Source organism: Schistocerca serialis, chromosome 6 (assembly GCF_023864345.2).
Source record: "Schistocerca serialis cubense isolate TAMUIC-IGC-003099 chromosome 6, iqSchSeri2.2, whole genome shotgun sequence".
In the NCBI taxonomy this organism is placed as follows: Eukaryota; Metazoa; Arthropoda; class Insecta; order Orthoptera; family Acrididae; genus Schistocerca; species Schistocerca serialis.
The window spans coordinates 474,630,907-474,650,483 of NC_064643.1; positions in this window are offsets into that span (position 1 = coordinate 474,630,907).

The window sequence follows — 19,577 nt, forward strand, 5'->3', positions numbered from 1 at the left end:
TGTTCGGCGTGCTTGAAAGGCAAACTTCCACATTCAAAGGAAACCTCGTTGTGGTCGTCTTAATTAGTAGCACGATTTATGTTACTCGGTGAGGCAGAGGGGAGGAGAGGAGGGGGAGGGGGCGACGGGCAGACAGAGAGAATAACAACGGGCACTATTTTTGTTCCGGCGCTTGCATTTATTGTTTCAAGTCGCTTTCAAATGTTCACAACTGACCGCAGGGTGGCCGCCTTTTCCATTTGCGGTTCCCCTGCTCGACGACAACACGTGTGCCGGTAATAAGCTTTTAATAAGAGCGCAGCGTGCGTTTTTGCTTCCGAGTGCGGCACCAAAAAAAAGCAGGCGATCCGTTAGCGTTCGCCCCTGTCGCCACGCCGCTGCTGGGTGGTGGTTTCCCTTCTTGCGCGTGCCTCCCTCTTCCCTAGGACGGGGCCAAAGAGGTCTTGTCGGCGACTTTCGCCGGAATTACGAAGCAGTGGGGTCGGCAGGTAGTGACGACCCTTGTGCCATCTTGAATAATGCGTGCCAATTACGGCGGGGCACGCGTCCTTCCCGTCACGCACTGCCGCCACCAGGGCGAGGACAACCGTGGTGACTACCCTAGTCTTGACTGTGAACTGAAAGGCGAGTTCTGCTCGCCGGGCGGAGTGGTTCTTCCTGGAAGAACGTTGCAACTACCGCAGAGGCACGCTAACAGTTTGCTGGCCGTTTAGTAGCAAATGAAGGGTATTCGTAAAGTTTTGATTATCATTACTGTTATCTTCTTGGAAATTGTAAGTAGGCTGTTTAGGTTTTCTTATTGGTAACGCCACGTAGCGCTCTGGATGAAAATCACTGGCTGCGCTGTGTGCAGTCTGTGGCTGGTTGGCATTATTGGAATTTGCTATTGTAGTGTTGGGCAGATGGATGTTAACAGCGCGTAGCGTTGCACAGTTTGAGGTGAGCCGCCAGCAGTGGTGGATGTGGGGAGAGAGATGGCGGAGTTTTGAGAGCGGATGATCTGGACGTGTGTCCATCAGAGACAGTAAATTTGTAAGACTGGATGTCATGAACTGATATATATATTATTACTTTTGGACACTATTAAGGTAAATACATTGTTTGTTCTTTATTAAAATCTTTCATTTGCTAACTACGCCTATCAGTAGTTAGTCCCTTCAGTAGTTAGAATCTTTTATTTAACTGGCAGTAGTGGCGCTCGCTGTATTGCAGTAGTTCGAGTAACGAAGATTTTTGTGAGGTAATTGATTTGTGAAAGGTATAGGTTATTGTTAGTCAGGGCCATTCTTTTGTAGGGATTTTTCAAAGTCAGACTGCGTTGCGCTAAAAATATTGTGTGTCAGTTTAGTGTTGATCAGAATAGGTACAGAGCGAAATGTCTGAGTACGTTCAGTTCTGCTCAGCTGTTTGGAAATCAAATAATGTAAGAGGTTTATCAGCACAGCAATTCATTAATTTTTCTAAGGGGACGTTTCAAAATGTGGTCCGTCGATGCAGCTGAATAAAGAGCTGTGGGTTTTATTTATGACTAGCAACCCATCCCGGCTTCGCACGGGTACCACTCTAAATCTACCCATTAAGAAAAGGCGCATCAAAAACCATAGAGTAGTTCCTGGCCTTCATGTTCACACATGAAAATGCGGCGGGGAACTTTATTCATAATACAGTTCCCGACAAAATAAGTGAAGCAAGCAGAAGACAAGGTCGGATGTCAACATCATCTCGTATATGTACAGACCATCGGAGGTATGTAAATGATTACAGTTGCAATTATTATGACACGTAGAACGGCCACAAGCGTGCTTTAGTGTTGTTCGTGTGTACTGTTGTTATCAGGTGCCGTAGGGTATACGAGATCTGTTCAAAAAAATTCCGGAACATTCGTAATTTCGCGCCAATGCAGTGTTGGAGCGAAATGTGGTTGGCAGTCCTGCACACGTCTGTGTTTAATGTGTAACTGCCGAAAGTTTCATTGTTGTATCTCTATTAGTTATTGTTCAGTGCTATATTCAGTGGAACATTGTGTCGCAGAGTTTTCGAATTTCTAGATGGCAGAGTTAGAGGAGCTACACGCCTGCATTAAATCTTATATGGAACTCAAGAAAACCTATACAGAAACACACCAAATGGCGCAGGAAGCCTGCGATGATGAGTTCTTAAGCCGTACTCAGTGTTACATATGATTCACATGGTTGAAACATGGCCGGACGGAAGTTAATGACGACCCTCGTTTTGTACGCCCTTCGACATCTACCGACAACGCTCATGTCAGGAACGTCAACTAAATTGTGAGTGCCAGTCGAACAATGATTTTCCGAGAGATTGCAGAAGAATATAATATTTCAGTTGGATTGTATCATGAAATCCTGACACCATCTTGGATTACATTGTGTTGACTCCAAGTTAGTTCCACAACTCATAAATCGACCAGAAAGACCTTCGCCACACCATCTGTGGAGAGCTTGTGGATTGCGCAGATGAGAACGGAATGTTCCTTAAGAGAACCATAACTGGTGATGAGACGTGGGTCTATACGGTGTAAGATGGCAAGAACTATGCCCCTTACATGAAGTCATTAAAGATCACCTAACTCACGTTGAGCGAACAGCAGGGCTGAACAAAAATGACTGACAAGGCACAATGCATCTTGTAGAGGGTATAGTATGGACGTATTGGAATAATTAATGTCGGTTGATGGTTTTAAAGTAATTCACACTACATGAAAAACTTTGTGGAAACACGTCAATTTACTGGAGGCTAGTTTATCCCAGGCAAGTATACAGAGTTGACCATGGGCGGCTGGGGAGCGGCAAAGGGAAGCGACAATAGGCAGCTTAGGGCGGCTCAAGCTCTGAGAAAGCTGTAACGGGGCGCGGCTTCCAGCTGCCTGAAGATGAGTGACAGTGAGAGGGTGTTTGACCCCAAACTGGTGTACCGGGAAGCAGACAGAGAACTTGTACGCCTGTTGATAAATGTCCGTCGTCCTGTTTTCAGTGAAACATGCGAGTAAGCCGCCCAAAGCTACGGTGGAGCGGTCAACAGAGGCCAAAACATGCGTGTTCGTGACTATAGCAACTTCACACTGAATTCACAGTCGGCAGAGTATGAAATAAATCAAGTGAAGAGTAACAGAATGAAATACGCCGGCCTCCGATGGGAACACAGGACTGAGGAATTTGAAGTACTCTCCTGGGAGTAAGAATTCCAGAAAAATTGGTGTTTTGTGCAGACACTAACCTTGATGGGTGGCCTGAGAGCAGCTAAATAGCAGAAGTTGAGAGGAAGGGAAATTTTGTGGGAATTTGTTCACTTCCCAGAGCAGGCATTGGTTGGCGCTGGGAAGCGACGCATAAATAACGCGACTTGCGCAGCAATTGTATCAATTGCGGAGGAGACTATTTCGAAGGGGACCGTGCACAATAAGCGCACGAGTATTTTGTGGACAACGTTGGGGAATGTTTTGAACAGACCTCATATAAGCGACGTGAACAGCGTCAGAAGTTGTTATGGTGTAAAAGTCAAGCGACGGCACGCAAGTCGAGAGCGATAGAGCAGATAATGCCGTGACAAGACGTCAGCCAATTTGCAAGCTGACCGACCCCCCTCCCCAGAACGACAACGCGACAGCAGCGGATTCTATGCGAAGAGGACATAAACGCGGCGCACGACGTAACGACCACGCGAAGAGAAGCTTCAAGACCAGCGACCCGAATAGAAGCGTCAACTGTATTACTTCGCTTGTGTTAGGACTGGAAAAACCTTGCTTATTTTGTCCGTCGCCCTTTGCTTACGACACATCTATGTAATTCTCAAAGTTAAGTACTGCCATTTACTTTTCGTTATAAAACTCATTTATACGATTTGTTTCAATGTTATATAGCGATCCGAGAAAGCATGTTTCCTAGATATCCCATATTCGACAACTAGGCAGGATTCAAGAGAGATGTCGATAAGTCCTTCTGCGACAGCGTTATCATCAGCTGACAGATTTTCGAAGGGGACTTGCTGCGTGTCTCCACCTGGTCGATTAGTCGAATCGTGCAATATCTATATCTGTGGGGCATTCGCATGTGGCAGTGGCTCGATACTGAAGTAAATGGGAACTTCAGGGTGGGCATACCAGTCGTCTTTAAGGTTTCTGGTCGATCACAACAAGGAGGTATCGCCATATTGTGCACCAATCACATCGTGACCATTTTACATCTGCGCCAGTCATCAGAGAACAAGCAATAGACTACCTTCAACATTCTGTGCCATGTTCTAAAATGTAAAATTTCGCGGCCGGGAATTTCAGAGTTAATAAAATGTTCCGGGCTATTATGCCTTGGTCGAATATATTTCACATTTAAACCCAACATTTCGTTGCCATCTGCGGGGGACGTTTTCAGGGGGGATCGTAGCTTCCCCAAGTGTCCAATTCACACACTAGCTCGCTGCTAACTGCAGCAGTATTCCGTGTACGCGTGATCCCGCGCAGTGACATAACGTCACATGTTTTGAACACCCGAGCGCAATTGGCCGGTGACGATTGTTGTCGAGCCGAGCGGTCTGGGGCGCTGCAGTCATGGACAATGCGGCTGGTCCCGGCGAAGATTCGAGTCCTCCCTCGGGCATGGGTGTGTGTGTTTGTCCTTAGGATAATTTAGGTTAAGTAGTGTGTAAGCTTAGGGACTAATGACCTTAGCAGTTAAGTCCCATAAGATTTCACACACATTTGAACATTTTTTTTTATTTTATTGTCGTCGTCCGCTGTTAGCTGTCACCCCATGGTGGAAGACTGGTACATATCTTCTTCAGCATCGGGATCCAAATGTCATTCAATTTCACGCCCTCCTCCTTTCTACTGAAATTCGTGGTGTTTTTTACAATCCCTATGGCCACTCCGTAAGGCCTTTCGTAGCTTGTGGCTGCCAGCACTTGAGTCCCATCAAAATTAATTTGGTGTTCTTATGGCTGCAAGGCATCTTCCACAACAGCTGATCTGTCAGTTTCCCCCCTCCTGCAATATTGCCTTTGTGCTCTTGTAGTTGTTTTTTGACAGTTTTTTTTTTGTTCCTGTCCGAAGCTCGTGGTCTCGCGGTAGCGTTCTCGCTTCCCGAGCACGGGGTCCCGGGTTCGATTCCCCGCGGGGTTAGGGATTTTCACCTTACTCGAGATGACTGGGTGTTGTTGTGTCGTCTTCATTATCATCATTCATCCCCATTACGGTCGGAGGAAGGCAATGGCAAACCACCTCCGCTAGGACCTTGTCTAGTACAGCGGTGCGGGTCTCCCGCATCGTCCCCTACGCTCTGTCACGGAGTATGGAACTTCATCATTATCATCACTTACATCTCCTCACAGCCATACCGAATCCTACAAATTCCTGCTTTTTCCAGCGGTTTGCGACCATCGTTGGCCAATTTAAGCTGATCCTGTATATTTCGGGTGGGTCTTTAGTTTACCGCAATGTTTCGTTTTTTGAAGATTTTTTCCCGTGCGGTCAGTATCGTCGGTAATGAAAGGCAGGAAAACTTTTGATTTCACGGGCACTTATGCATCACCACGAGTCTTGCGCCACGACTTTTACGCTCTGTTTACCCCAGCGGAGTAATAACCATTCATTGGGGAGACGTTTTAATTCCTCGTCAAGCAGCTCTGGTTCACAGATGTTCCGTGTTCTATCAGCCAACGTTTTTATGATGTCTCGCTTTTTTTGTGAGTAGTGCTTTGAAGCCCAGTACAGGTAACGGGCTGTGTGCATTGGTTTTGGTAAGCTGTGCGGCCTAAGCTGCCATCTTCATTCTTGACAACTAGCCCATCAAGAAAACTTAATAATCCGCCTGCCTCCTCCTCCAGGGTAAACTGAATCTTCGGATTCAGATTCTCATGAAAGCGACCTTGTTGTTCTCTGCCATGCATCCACAAACGAACATGTTATACACGTAGCGGAACCAAATATTCGGTTTTTTCTTGGCATTTTCCTAGCCTGCTCCTCGAATTTTTCGATAAAGAAATTCGCTATAACTGTACTTAAGGGACTCCCCATATCCACGTCATACGTCTGTTCGTAGAACTCATCGTTCCATTTGGAATACATGGTTGTGAGGGAATATTTAAAATACTTCCATTGTATTGGTCAAAAAACGACTAGAAACGAACAAGAAAATTGTAGAAGGTTCAAATGGCTCTAAGCACTATGGGACTTAACATCTGAGGTCTTCAACCCGCTAGACTTAGAACTACTTAAACCTAACTAACCTAAGGACATCACACACATCCATGTCCGAGGCAGAATTCGAACCTGCGACCGTAGCAGCTCGCGGGTCCGGACTGAAGCGCCTAGAACCGCTCGCCACAGCGGCCGGCAAATTGTAGAAGGGCAGAGATAACTAGACCAGCTGTTGCAGAACATGTTTTGCAGTCAGGAGACCACCTAATTCATTTTGACAGGATGCAGGTGCTGGCAGTCCCAAATAGATACCATGAATGGCTATACAGAGAGGCCATAGAGATTGTAGAACACCCCAGGAATTTCAATAGGAAGGAGGCGGGTGTGAAATTGAATGACATTTGGATCCCGTTGCTGAAGAAGACGTGTACCAGTCTTCCACCATGGAGTACAGCAACAGCAGAAGACGGCAGTCGAAATGGCCAGTTGCGCTCGGGTATGTAAAGCATGTGACGTCACGCCACTGCGCGGGATCACGCGTACACGGAATTTTGCTGCAGTCAGAAGCGAGCCAGGGTGTATATCGGACACTGGAAGAAGCTACGCTTCCCCTTGAAAATGTCTTCCGCTGATGAGGACGAGCCGTTGGGTTTAAAAGTGAAATCCATTAGACCACAGCACAATAGCGCAGAACATTTTATTAAATGTTGTTCTGAGCTACCCCACACCACTGGTTCGAGACTAGCAGCATCTAGAGTAGGGAATTACCGTCCGTTGCGTAGGCTGCCGTTAACTCCACAGCACAAACAGCTGCGTCTGGAGTTGTACCGTGACCGGGAAGCAACGGCTGCTGATCGATTGCGTCGCGTTACGGTCAGCGATGAATCGTCTTTCTACACTATCCTTGATGACCATCGCCGGCGAGTATGGTGGCGACTGCAGAGAACTCCCAGTCTTCCCACGTTTTGGAGAGGTACATTGGTGTTACTCCTGGAGGCGTGGTGTGGGATCCATCGCTGTGGGTTCAGGTCATGGCGTGTCACGGTGTGTCACGGAGATCCTGCGACCTCGTGGGTTACCAGTCATTCGACAACATAGTGGTACCATTTTTAAACAGGACAATGCTCGTCCACACATGCCATGTGTCTCTGTGAACTGTCGGCATGCTGTTTAGGAGGTACTCCCGTGATCAGCAAAATCTGCAAATCTGTTTCCTGTATAACGAATGTGAGACCAGCTCGGACGTCAATTCCACCCCAGTGCAGCAACCTGGATATAAAGGACCTGTTACAACAGTTGCTGCCCATCTTGCCTCGGAAGAGGATACCACGGCGTTAACACACCCTCCCTAACCAAATCAGTGCAAGCAGTCAGGCCATAAGGGTGCAACGTCATACTGACAAGTGGGCTCATACTGCCAGGTTCTTTGTAAATTTGATTCGGTTTTGTAATCACTAGCAACGGCCTTGCCAAAGTGTATACACCGGCTCCCGTCAGATCACCGAAGTTAAGCGCTGTCGGGAGTGGCCGGCTCTTGGATGGGTGATCTTCCGGGCCGCCATGCACTGTTGCCATTTTTCGGGGTGCACTCAGCCTCGTGATGCAAATTGAGGAGCTACTCGACCGAACAGTAGCGGCTCTAGTCAAAGTAAACCATCATAACGACTGGAAGAGCAGTGTGCTGACCACACGCCCCTTCTATTCGCATCCTTAACTGAGGATGACACGGCGGTCGGATGGTTCCGATGGGCCACTTGTGGCCTGACGACGGAGTGCTTTTTGTAATCACTTAAATAAAATGACATACTCTTTTACCCATCAGGTTTCATTTCGTTTCTTCCTCCTTTTCAGGGTTTTTCGCCTTTTCTGTTATGCAGTGAGTGTATAGACACTAAAACATAAGAGGACGCTCCATGAAGCTATTAACCCGAATGGGATGGAAATCGGTAGCTATGATGTACATGTGCAGAAAAAGAAATGATTACTATTTCAGAAAAATTAGATGATTTATTGGAGAGAAAGAGATTCACAAAAAGAGCCACTCAAAATTCATTAATTCACCTCTGGCCGTTTTGCAAGCAGTGATTCGGCGTGGAACTGACGGAGATGTTGGATGTAATTTCTGAGGGGCATAGTGCCAAATTCTGTCCATTTGGTGCTTTAGATCGTAAAATCCTGAGCTGGACGAAGGGCCCTGACCGTAATGTTCCAATCGTTCTCAACTGGGGGGAAATCCGGCGACCTTGGAGGCCGAAGTAGAATTTGGCATGAATGAAGACAAGCAGTGCGGGAGAGCATTATTTTGCTGAAATGTAAGGGTCAGGATAACTTGTGATGGTCGAAAAAACAGGATGTACTATATCGTCCGCTATGCTGCAAAGGTGACACGGATGACAACCAAAGGGGTGCGGCCATGATATCCTGGTTGTCGGGCCATATGGCGGGCGACAGTCAGAACAGTATCCAAACCGCTGTCAGAGAAGTCTGCAGACGAGTTTGTGACACTACCACGGCGTAACGCTTAAACGGATAGGGAATGTGTTGACATTTGTACGGAGCCCAGGACACTGTAGGTAGTGAACAGAGTGTTGCATAAGTAGGGTACACCGGCCTGTCTGCCGCCACCTGTGACTGATTCTGGGGAAGGCCAAAGCCCATTTCCTGCACAAAATCCCCTGACCCTGTACAAGTTCTCAATGTGCGTGGGTTTCTCTCAGGGTATTGCATGTGAAATCTGACTGGCAAGTAGTGTTCCGTGTTTTAGTGCTGAGATATTGGAGTTCGCAGAGACCACCAAATGCACGCCTTTACTGATTTACAACGAGCATCAGTAAATAGTGCACTATACAAACAAACAAGAAGCGACTTATTGACGATGTGTAAACTTTAAAAAGAATAAATGCAAAGGAAGACTATCCACAAAAATAACACAGTTTTAGGGGAAGGTAGCCATGTGTTTGTATTCCAGACGGAGTAGCAACTGAAGTGCGAAAACATTTTGTCAGCACAAGGAAGCGGGCAAAAGAAACAGACGCTGCAGTTCCATCAGTTTACGTTGAAGAAGTAGGGCAGCTCTTCGTTACCAGTATACAGAGTGCAAAATAGTAGTTACGTAACATTAGACGAAAAATGTATGGGAACTACAGAAAATCCCACCGACTTTGGAGGAATGTTCTTCCAAGAAAATAATTTACTAATGGACGATGGTAGCATTTTTTACTTGCAGATGATAACAGGGACCGACTGACAGATTACTGGTGCTTGGCAGCGAAAATAGAAAAGCGTGTTTATCGTATCACAAATCATTCTTTGTGGATGGAACGTTCAAGAATTAGAGCAAGCAGTTTGGACAGCTGTTTATACTCCACGCAGACCTTAATAGTTCTTGGGAGGAAGTAATCGCCACTCCAGCTGTTCACGTTTTGGTGCCAAATAAAAAGTGAGAAATATATGAAAGTTTTATCTTAAGCTATTAAAACTAGAGTGCCTGGATGGAACCCTGCATTTCTGATGATGGATTTCCAAATTGTCATCGTCGAAGCAGCAAACAGTTTGTTTCCTGGTACAGAGATTACTGATTGCATTTATGATTTTAGTCAATGTCTGTGGAAACAAGTTCAGCGTTGCGACCCTTTACCAGCCTATAACGGAAACGAGCAAATACGTTATCACGAAAGAATGTGTTCCGCTCTAGCATAGTTTACTCTGGAAATGTTGGATGATGGCCGGCCAGTGTGGCCGAGCGGTTCCAGGCGCTTCAGTCTGGAACCGCGCAACCGCTACGGTCGCAGGTTCTAATCCTGCCTTGGGCACGGATGTGTGTGATGTCCTTAGGTTTGTTAGGTTTAAGTAGTTCTAACTTCTAGGGGACTGAAGACCTCGGATGTTAAGTCCCATAGTGCTCAGAGCCATCTGAACTTTTTTGTTTGGGTGATGGTTGGGGTTGGCTGTGTATTCAGGAGAGCACACCTGAAAACAAAAAGCTCCAGGACCTTTATGATTATTTTGTGGACCAATAGCTCGATAACGAACCTATTCCAAGAAAGTTGTAGAACTGCAGTGGAAGGCGACATCGCACTGATAACGTCTCAGAAGCGTGGAACCAAGGAATAAATACATTAATATCAAAAGTTCAATTAAATGTTTATTCATTAGTGAATAACGCTCGAGAAGATGCAGAGAACCACGGCCACTAGTTTGACAGAATAACTTTAACCTTTGATGGGAAAAGAAGAAAAGAGTCACCAATGAATACAAGAACTTTAAAGTAACTCCAAGCTGATGAGAACGTTAAATAATTTCTCACTTTCGTGCTCTACACACAGAAGTTACAGTGACGAAGAAAACGCCAGAATCACTGAAAAATTTGTAAATACTGAAAAATAGTTTAATGTAATCCTTGTAAATCTTGTAAAAACTGTAAATAAATTTAATGGAGGACCAAAGGAGACTACCTTCTCGTGGTGTGCCCTGGAAACGAGACAAACTCGTCTAAACATCTCTTGAAATTTTGTAAAATATTCCCTAATCGAGACTGACAAGATTGTCACAAAGGTCAAGCATTTTATAGGGTATAACTGCAGTATTCGCCTAGAGAGGTTCCTATAATCAAAATCTGTGTGGGTGGACACCGATTACAAAATCTTTGCAGCGGAAACACAGGTAAAACACATGCAATTTCTCCCTCCATCAGAAGATGAGCAAACCAGCGTGAAACTGGTAAAGACAAATTTTAACTAAATTACCTTTAAACAGCTGCTGTTAATTATGAAACCACTTTCATTCAATAGGCATCAAAATTCAGAATTTTGCAAACAATTAAGTCACTGAATAAGCAGCTACAGTTAGCCAAAATTCACTGATCAGATTTTAAGCAAATGACTTATAAATAGCTGGCATTAATTATGAACCCACTGTCATTCAGAACACACACAAGGTATCGGTACATAATTTTAAAACAGTTAATAGTCACTGAACAGGCAGCTACGGTAAACTAAAATTCAATGATCAGATTTTAAGCCAATGATTATTAAGCAGCTACTATTAATTATGAACCCACTGTCGTTCAGTAGACAGCAAAATACAGAATGTAAAAAACAATTGAGTCACTGAACAGGCAGCTACACTTAGCCAAAAATTCCCTTACCAGTTTTTAACCAAATTGATTTTAAACATCAGCTATTAATTAATGGTGGTTGCATAAACCCCACTGGGGCAGGGGGTGGAGGGGGCGGGAGGCGAACAGCAAGGGGTTACAGAAGTTACTTAACTTGAACAATATGTCTACCGTCCTTCTACTCCTTAAGCTTGCAAGAGACTGGGCCACCTTCACTAGCACCGAACCGGTCACTTAACCTCCAAGTCGCTGTTGCGTTTTCCAAAATATCATGCCCACTCTCACTTCGCAGGGTACACGATAGCCGACAGTCAAAACCAGGCTCAGAGCCTTCATCAGAACTAATTAGTCTCTCGTGTACCATCCAGAAGTCCAAAACTTTCAGTCCACCGGCCGACTTGCTCCACACGCCACATACTCACTGACCAAAACCTTGCGGCTTCTCTGCTTTTATCCCCACCGATGACGCCACCGACATATCTTCAGAGTTATCGAGGCAAAGATCGTCAATGAGGGGCGAAACAGATAGAAAGTCAAGCCTGCACAGCTCAGCCTCCCTTCACTGAACCCCAAAGTCGTCCCGCCGGGGTTCAGCACCAAGGGCAGAAGGTAAAATGAGGGTAGCCACCCTCCTTAACCTGACTAACATGTATTCTCGAGATCTTCCCATTCAGTTCATTATTGACGAAGATATTAACTGAACTCAGCAATCTTAAAATTTCATAGGGGCCCATAAAATTATGAGCCACTTTATCAGAAGGATTTGCTCCAGCCTTGGCTCTGACGTTAAACCTATGCACTAACACACGCTCTCCGACCTTCCCTTTCAACACTCGCCTCTCACAACTGTATTTGCTCACCTCACGCCTGTGCACGAGCTCTATGTTGCGTCCCGCTCTTTCCAGTTATGTTTGATGGTTTGGGGCCTGACTCGCTCAGGGAGCTGCTCGTCAATAGTCCAAAGATTACTCAGGGCGGATTTAATCAGATAGGTCAGGATTAATGAGGCCAGAGTGCCCTTAATGGACTCATGCTCAGCAGTATTAAAAATAAGATTTAACCATAGGATGGAAAGAAATGATACTTAAATCAAGGCCCTAAGCTGTCGACAGGCGTTGATATACGTCAACGGGGACAGCTGAAAATGTATGTCCCGAGCGGGACTCGAACCTGTGATCTCCTGCCTACATGGCAGACGCTCTATCCATCTGAGCCACCGAGGGCAGAGAGGACAGTGCGACTACAGGGATTTATCCCTTGCACGCTCCCCGTGAGACCCACATTCCCAATTTAATGTCCACACACTACATTCGTAGTGCACCTCCCCACTGCACTCATTACTTGCGGCAGACAATCTTACCGAGTTCGGGCAATGCGTGTGCATCCAGCACAGAAGAAGAAGCATCTTCATATAGGATAGAAAGGTCCCAGTGTTTCCGGGACCCGGCATGAAATATTTTCAACACAGCCTTCAAGTTTCTGTTCAGATGCCCGGCAGAGGACGGCTGGGATTAGTAAGGATTAGCGGTAACATGCCTAACACCATGATTAAATAAAATCTCTGGAATTCCCTAGAGGCAAACTTCGGAGCATTGTCGCTTGCTAGGGCGCTTAGTGATCGAAAGACGGCCAAGATTTTGGTAAGACGCTGTAAAGATTGGCTACTAGTGATTCCACGACTGGAAATTAACCCACAGAAACGTTAAATGCCGACCACGACCACCAAAACGTAACTTCCCTCCCCCGCCCCCCCCTCCTCACCCCTACCAGCCGGGTTGGCCGAGTGGTTCTAGGCGCTACAGGCTGGAACCGCGCGACCGCTACGGTCGCAGGTTCGAATCCTGCCTCGGGCATGGATGTGTGTGATGTCCTTAGGTTAGTTAGGTTTAAGTAGTTCTAAGTTCTAGGGGACTGATGACCTCAGCAATTAAGTCCCATCGTGCTCGGAGCCATTTGAACCACCCTCGCCCCACCCCCTCCGCGTACATGGAAGGGGTCCTATATAGCCCCCAAAGAGACGGTGTTTGGGTCTCCTCTCACGAGTAGAAAAGAGCCTTGCGTAAGTTAGAACTGGGTTTCCCTTATTTGCATAATTGACGCCCCCTACTAACGGACGTATATAATCACACGCAGACGGCTAAACTACATGTTGTCTATCTTTGACCAAGAGCTTGTGGAAACCTAGATATCCGGCCACCACAGAGCTATGAAAATACCCACAAACAGCAGTAACCAGTACCTGAGGCAAACATATTTTAAATGTGTAATCGCCCTTCCCCTTTTGACACACAGTACTTTTATTAAGAACATACCCGTCTATATGTCAGCCATTTAAAAGCCTTTCTTTATTTGGAAAGTATGAGAATCTTCTTCCTGTCTCCCCCTGCGTCCGCAAAAGAGTTCAGGGTCTTCAGTCAACACAGCGCCACTCAAGGCATGTTGGCCACCGTCCTACACATGTTACGGGGAGTCGCAGTCTTCATATGTGCAACTTAAAGCGTCGGCCACGTTGTTGTCTGGCCCCCTGATATGATGAGCTTCGAAACGAAATGAGGAGATGCGGACTTCCCAACGAGCAACCCTACCAATTATTTCTGAGGAGGGTCAATACCCAAGTCAACGCCTGATGATTAGTGGCGAGCACAAATTCCCTATGCTCCTATGCTCTAGGTAGAACATGAACTTTTACAAGGCGGGAGATAAGCAGCACGATGCATAGGCGATGGGACGCCGCTATCCTAATGTTCTTGGAGGAGTGCCGCCGCTATCCCAGAATTGGATGCGTCGGTTTGGACAATAAAGGGCTTGCCGAAATCCAGGATAACTAACACAGGAGGGTTGCTAAAGGCAGTTTTAACTGCCCCGAAGGAAGCTTGATGACTGTCCCCCGAAGGAAGAGCTCGCCTTTCTTACGCAAGTTATTGAACAAACTTCCGAAAGAAATTCACCATTCCGATGAATCTGGCCAGTCCCTTCTTGCTCTTGCTCTTGCCCTTCAACGGAAACCAGGTGACCCAAAAAGGATATACAAGGGTGAGCCAAAACAAGCTTAGAAAGCTTGGCAGTAAGCCCGGCCTCCCTAAGATGTAACAAAACTTCTTCGAGGTGGTCCAAATGCTCTACGAATGCGGTACTCTAAACCACCACATCATCAAGATAGGTATAAACGGATATGAACTTAAAATCTCCCAAAACATGGTCCGAAAGACGAGATAACAATAATACAGCCGAGTTCTAGACAATCCTAAAGGAACCTGATTAAAGTCGTAAAGGTTCCAGTCAGTATCGGAAGCAGTTATTGGTTTGGAATATTTGGTGAAGGGTATCTGATGGCAGGCTTGACTGACGTCCAGTACAGAGAACCAAAGGGCACCCGCAGACCAGGTGAAGCAGTTGTGAAGGTCGGGCAACGGAACTGATTCCAAGACGCACATCACACACTCAGTGCCCGAAACCTCCCTGCTACGCGGCTTTTGTTCCCACCGATGGCGTCACCGGGGTAGCACCAAAGTTATCCAGACAACGATCGTCGACGAGGAGTGATATCGACAGAAGGCCGAGCCCATACGGCTTATTATGGCAAAATGGATTTTAACATTTTATCAAAAAATGAAAGTTACTGCAAGACACATACAAATTAAAATTCACCTGCACAATAACTTTTTGCCTTCCTGCTTATATGAGGCTTCTTCTTGTACTTTTCAGATCAGGGTAGCCTTTTTATTAAATTTTCTGAATAAAAATGTACTCAGTCTTCCAGAGGAGATGCGGTGGTAGGGATATCTGATCGTAAGCCAATGCCTGTTTTCTTTGTGCTTGTTGGCTGCAGTGAAAGGGATTTCAGTGTATTCCCTACGTTTATATTTATACGGTCAACAGGCAACGTAATTTATTTCCAGCGACTGGCTGCCAAGTGTTTCGTTTGAGTTTTCCTGGAAATCTTGCAACTTGTTTTTCCCAGTTAGACTTGACGCCAAGTTCGGAGTAAAGATGGTTCTGTTTGATGGTGATAGAAATCACAAATTATCTTTGGCATCTTTCGGTGTGGCACAGCCCCTTACGCATTCCGTATTGCAAACATTTATTAGACGTACTAGTAGTTAGAATACAGCCAAAAATGTTTTGGGACCTAAGAATAAACACTCCAAAGACGTAAAATAACCATTAAATTTTTTTGAAAAACTTTTTTAGGATGGAGTCTCCCTTAAAATGGAGAGCAGCTTTTTTTATAGGGCTGAAAAGTAGCATGATGGTCGAGTTAGGAACTTCGAAGCGGTCAGAAACATCAACATCAACGTATCAGCGCAGGATGCCTAGTCTGTATGTTTATTGTGTATAGTTGGGTTGATACGCTTAGTGTTCTATTAATGTGCTTGAAAACTTTGAATACAACGAAAAAATTCAGTTGAAATCAACATTACAATAGATTCCATGCAAAAGATTGCGGACACTTGGAAGACGAGCAGCAAGAAGATGATAGATATGTTTAAAGGAGGAATACTAAACGAATGAATCTGCAATTAGATCAAGTTCCTGTACTGCTCTTCAGCTTGCAAAGTGTTGTGCACTATCACTGATTTTCGGGTTATTTTGACAGCGTGGAAACTCGGATACAGCTCGAACGTAACACCAACGTTTGCGTGATCAGCTTTGTAGCAAAATTAGTCTCGGAGACATCTGTTTCCTCAATTTAATTTTTACAGCCTTACAAGTGTGAAGCTACGATTACATCGATGTTCAGTCTTACATATACATACTGCGTTTTTACGCAATGAAGAGAACAAAATCGACTCACACAAGTTCACTGGAAGACTTCAGCTTAAGAGCTTCTTTCCGAGTTAGTTTTACTAGAAAAGTAGCACTTGACATTGATCCTTTGCTGGAAAGCAAAATAAGTAATTGTCATTGACGTTCTGTGTTTTTTACGTTTAACGTTAAAATAAAATGGTATCGAAATATAAATATGTCAATTTAAATTTCGTGTTAAGACGGTAGTGATCATAAGACTGCAACAGTTGTAAGAAATATGAGAACCATGTTTCGTACTTAGCTGTCCTCCATTCTTTGCATCATGAAAATATTATAAGATGTTGAATTTCCTATGTTGAATTTCATTGTCAGTTCTCATTAATGCAACAATCTTAAAAATAAATGTGGCACGAAACGTACTAATGAGCTACCCTGAAGCGATACATAGTTGCTCACTGCTGTGATGTGAGCGTGAGTCAGGCCGCACGAGCAGCTGGTGCTGAACTACTGGACTTCTTAGTGCGCCTGTACCTGTGGAAAGCCGGTTATCCCGGAAAGAGCCCCAGACTAAGTGGAACAGTCACCCCGAACAAGTGTCACTCCGTGCAATTCCTCCAATCCCGTCTCCAGACACGTCTTCGTCCTGGAATCTCATTGACTGGACTAGAATTGCCTTCGGTGATGAATCCCACTTCGAACTGAGCCCCGATGACCAGCAAAGGAGACACTGTTACGCGAGTTTGTAAAGGAGACAGACTTGACCGTCCTATAGTGAGATATTCTGTCGTGTGTGAGATTAATTCTGGGTGATGAACGGCCCATATAAGACTTTAACTTTCAAAATTTTACGTTGAGATATAGTGGAAGGTAGACCTGCCTGTAGTAACATGTGTCATTTGGTCGTGTCCGTCATAGATGCTGGGCACTCCTATATAGCCGCTACAACACTTTAACTTTTGAACTGCAGAACTCTGTCTTATCCGCTGATAATTGGCAGAGTGTAAGTTTCTACCTGCTACCTCTCGCGTATTATTGTGCAAATCGTCGCACTGAACTCTGAATTATTTTAAGCTGGCGAATATTTCGTGTATTATGATCATGAAATTTACCAAGTTTTTTGAGCGTCTTTGAAAACTATTTCGTTTGGGGTATTTATGAAATATTCTTGTATCGCTCTCAGTGCACCTATATTGCACTTAGTAACGTTATTTTCTGTCTACCCTATAACTGATTAGCATAGGACCGCTTTAAGTTTGTTTGACATTTGCAATATTGAATAAACATTATTCAACAGAATTCTCTCATGACGTCTACATCAATTACTGATGTTACTATAGTACCCTTTTTATTCATTCTTCATTGGCATTTTATTTAATATTTCTGTTTATTTTGTTAATTTGCAACTATAGCTAATACATAGGCTATTTGACAGCAGTATCACACTTTCAGATTATTATTTGCAACTTATCTGCTGGGCAGGAAAGCAGACTTTGGTGTCTCGACCCTACATTATCGTACTATTCATTTTAAACAGAGTTGTGCGTAGCCCAGTTAGCTAAGACGAGACCAACAACAGGAAAAGTCGCAATTGATTTGGACGTAAGGAAGCTGCTCATCAGTTTTCCATTAAGTAATGTCGCAAGAGCCACACTTTTCTAATTAATTTAATCTTATGCAAACGATTTTAATTAAAATAATGAGCCTATGTGAGTATACAAAGTAAAAAAGGACACTATCAACATAAGTGTGTGGGTTGGTTAGTTGGTTGATTGATCTGGAGGAGGGGACCAAACAGCAAGGTCATCGGTCCCATCGAATTAGGGAATAATGGGGAAGGAAGTCGGCTGTGTCCTTTCAAAGGGACCATCCCGGCATTTGCCTGAAGCGATTTAGGGAAATCTAGGAAAACCTAAATAGGAACGGCCGGACGCGGGGTTTGATTCGCCGTTTTCCCGAATGCAAGTCCAGTCTGCTAACGTCTGCACCACCTTGCTCGGTAAGTGTGTTGGAAGGGGATGGGAGGGACAAGGTGGTAGGCAGGAGAAGGAAGGGCAGGGGACGTCGTATGTGACCTGATTACGATAGCAAAATGCTCTAGCAGAGAAGAGGAAGTGTTTTCACTAGATTAGGGCTAGGGCTAATGTAATAGAGTAGGTAAATCAGGGAATGTATGATGTTTGCAAACCCATTTACATATCTTGTTAGTCTAAGTATCATCTGGTTACTAATGTTTCTTTGATGACTCATCACATCTCTTTCCTTTGCTGCATTATTAAATTTGATTGTGCCCTTGTAGTGTTAAAATGCATTGTTTACTGTTTAACCATCAGAAATCCTGAAATATATGAGCCGAAAGATATTAGAAGACAGATGCTTATTTAGTTATACGGATCAGTCGCCTCCTTGAACCAATGAATACTGGTGCTTAACATTTTGTTCTGTTTGAGAATTGGACTGTGGTCTTAAGGAAGTAACGAGTAAAACACAGATCACAAGTTCACTTATGATAACTTTTGTTTATTCTCACTTCAGGTGCAGTATATGATACACAACACTATATTGTTTGATATGTCCTAAAGAACTCTGTTAACCGGTACATCTGGTACCGGTATAAATGAGAAAGTTGGCTACATAGAGATGTGAGAATACAAAGTTTTTAATGAGAAACCATGCTCAACATAAAACGAAAGAAATTGCGCTAAAATGCTGATGGGACACTGTCTGGTCAAAATTGTACAGACGCTCCTCTATAATGCGGAACTGTACGCCAGATGCCACGAGAGGCAGACTAGCCAGTATAAGAGGAGGAGGGGAAGCAGTAATAGCAGAAGAGGTAGGTCACGAGAGCTTAGTAAAAAAAAATTGGGAATTTGTGGTAAGGTCTTATGGGACCAAACTGCTGAGGTCATCGGTCCCTAAGCTTACACACTACTTTATCTAACTGAAACTAACTTACGCAAAGGACAACACACACACCCAAGCCAGAGGGAGGACTCGAACCCCCGACGAGGGGAGCCGCACGGACCGTGACAAGGCGCCCTGGGCCGCGCGACTACCCCGCGCGGCTGAGATCTTAGTGACTTCGCATGTAGATAGCCATTGCTCCTCACCTAACTGTCAATAACAAATCTGTCAGGGATATTTCAACCCTGGGCCAGCCGGTGTGGCCGAGTGGTTCTAGGCGCTTCAGTCTGGAACAACGCGACCGCTACGGTCGCAGGTTCGAATCCTACCTGGGGCATGGATGTGCGTGATGTCCTTCGGTTAGTTAGGTTTATGTAATTCTAAGTTCTAGGGGACTGATGATCCCAGCTGTTAAGTCCCATAGTGCTAGGAGCCATTTGAACCATTTCAACCCTTCTAAAGCTGCCCAATTGGACTGTTGGTGATGTGACTGTGACCGCCGAGCAACAACCACAGGACAGGGCCGGTCGAGCACTGCGGAGGGTGGTTGTCAAGAATCGCATGAAATCATCGGAAGGAACCACTCGCGAGTTCTAAACTGATACCAGCATTCCACCTAGCAAAACTATTGTGCATAGGGAGTTAAAAAGAATGGGG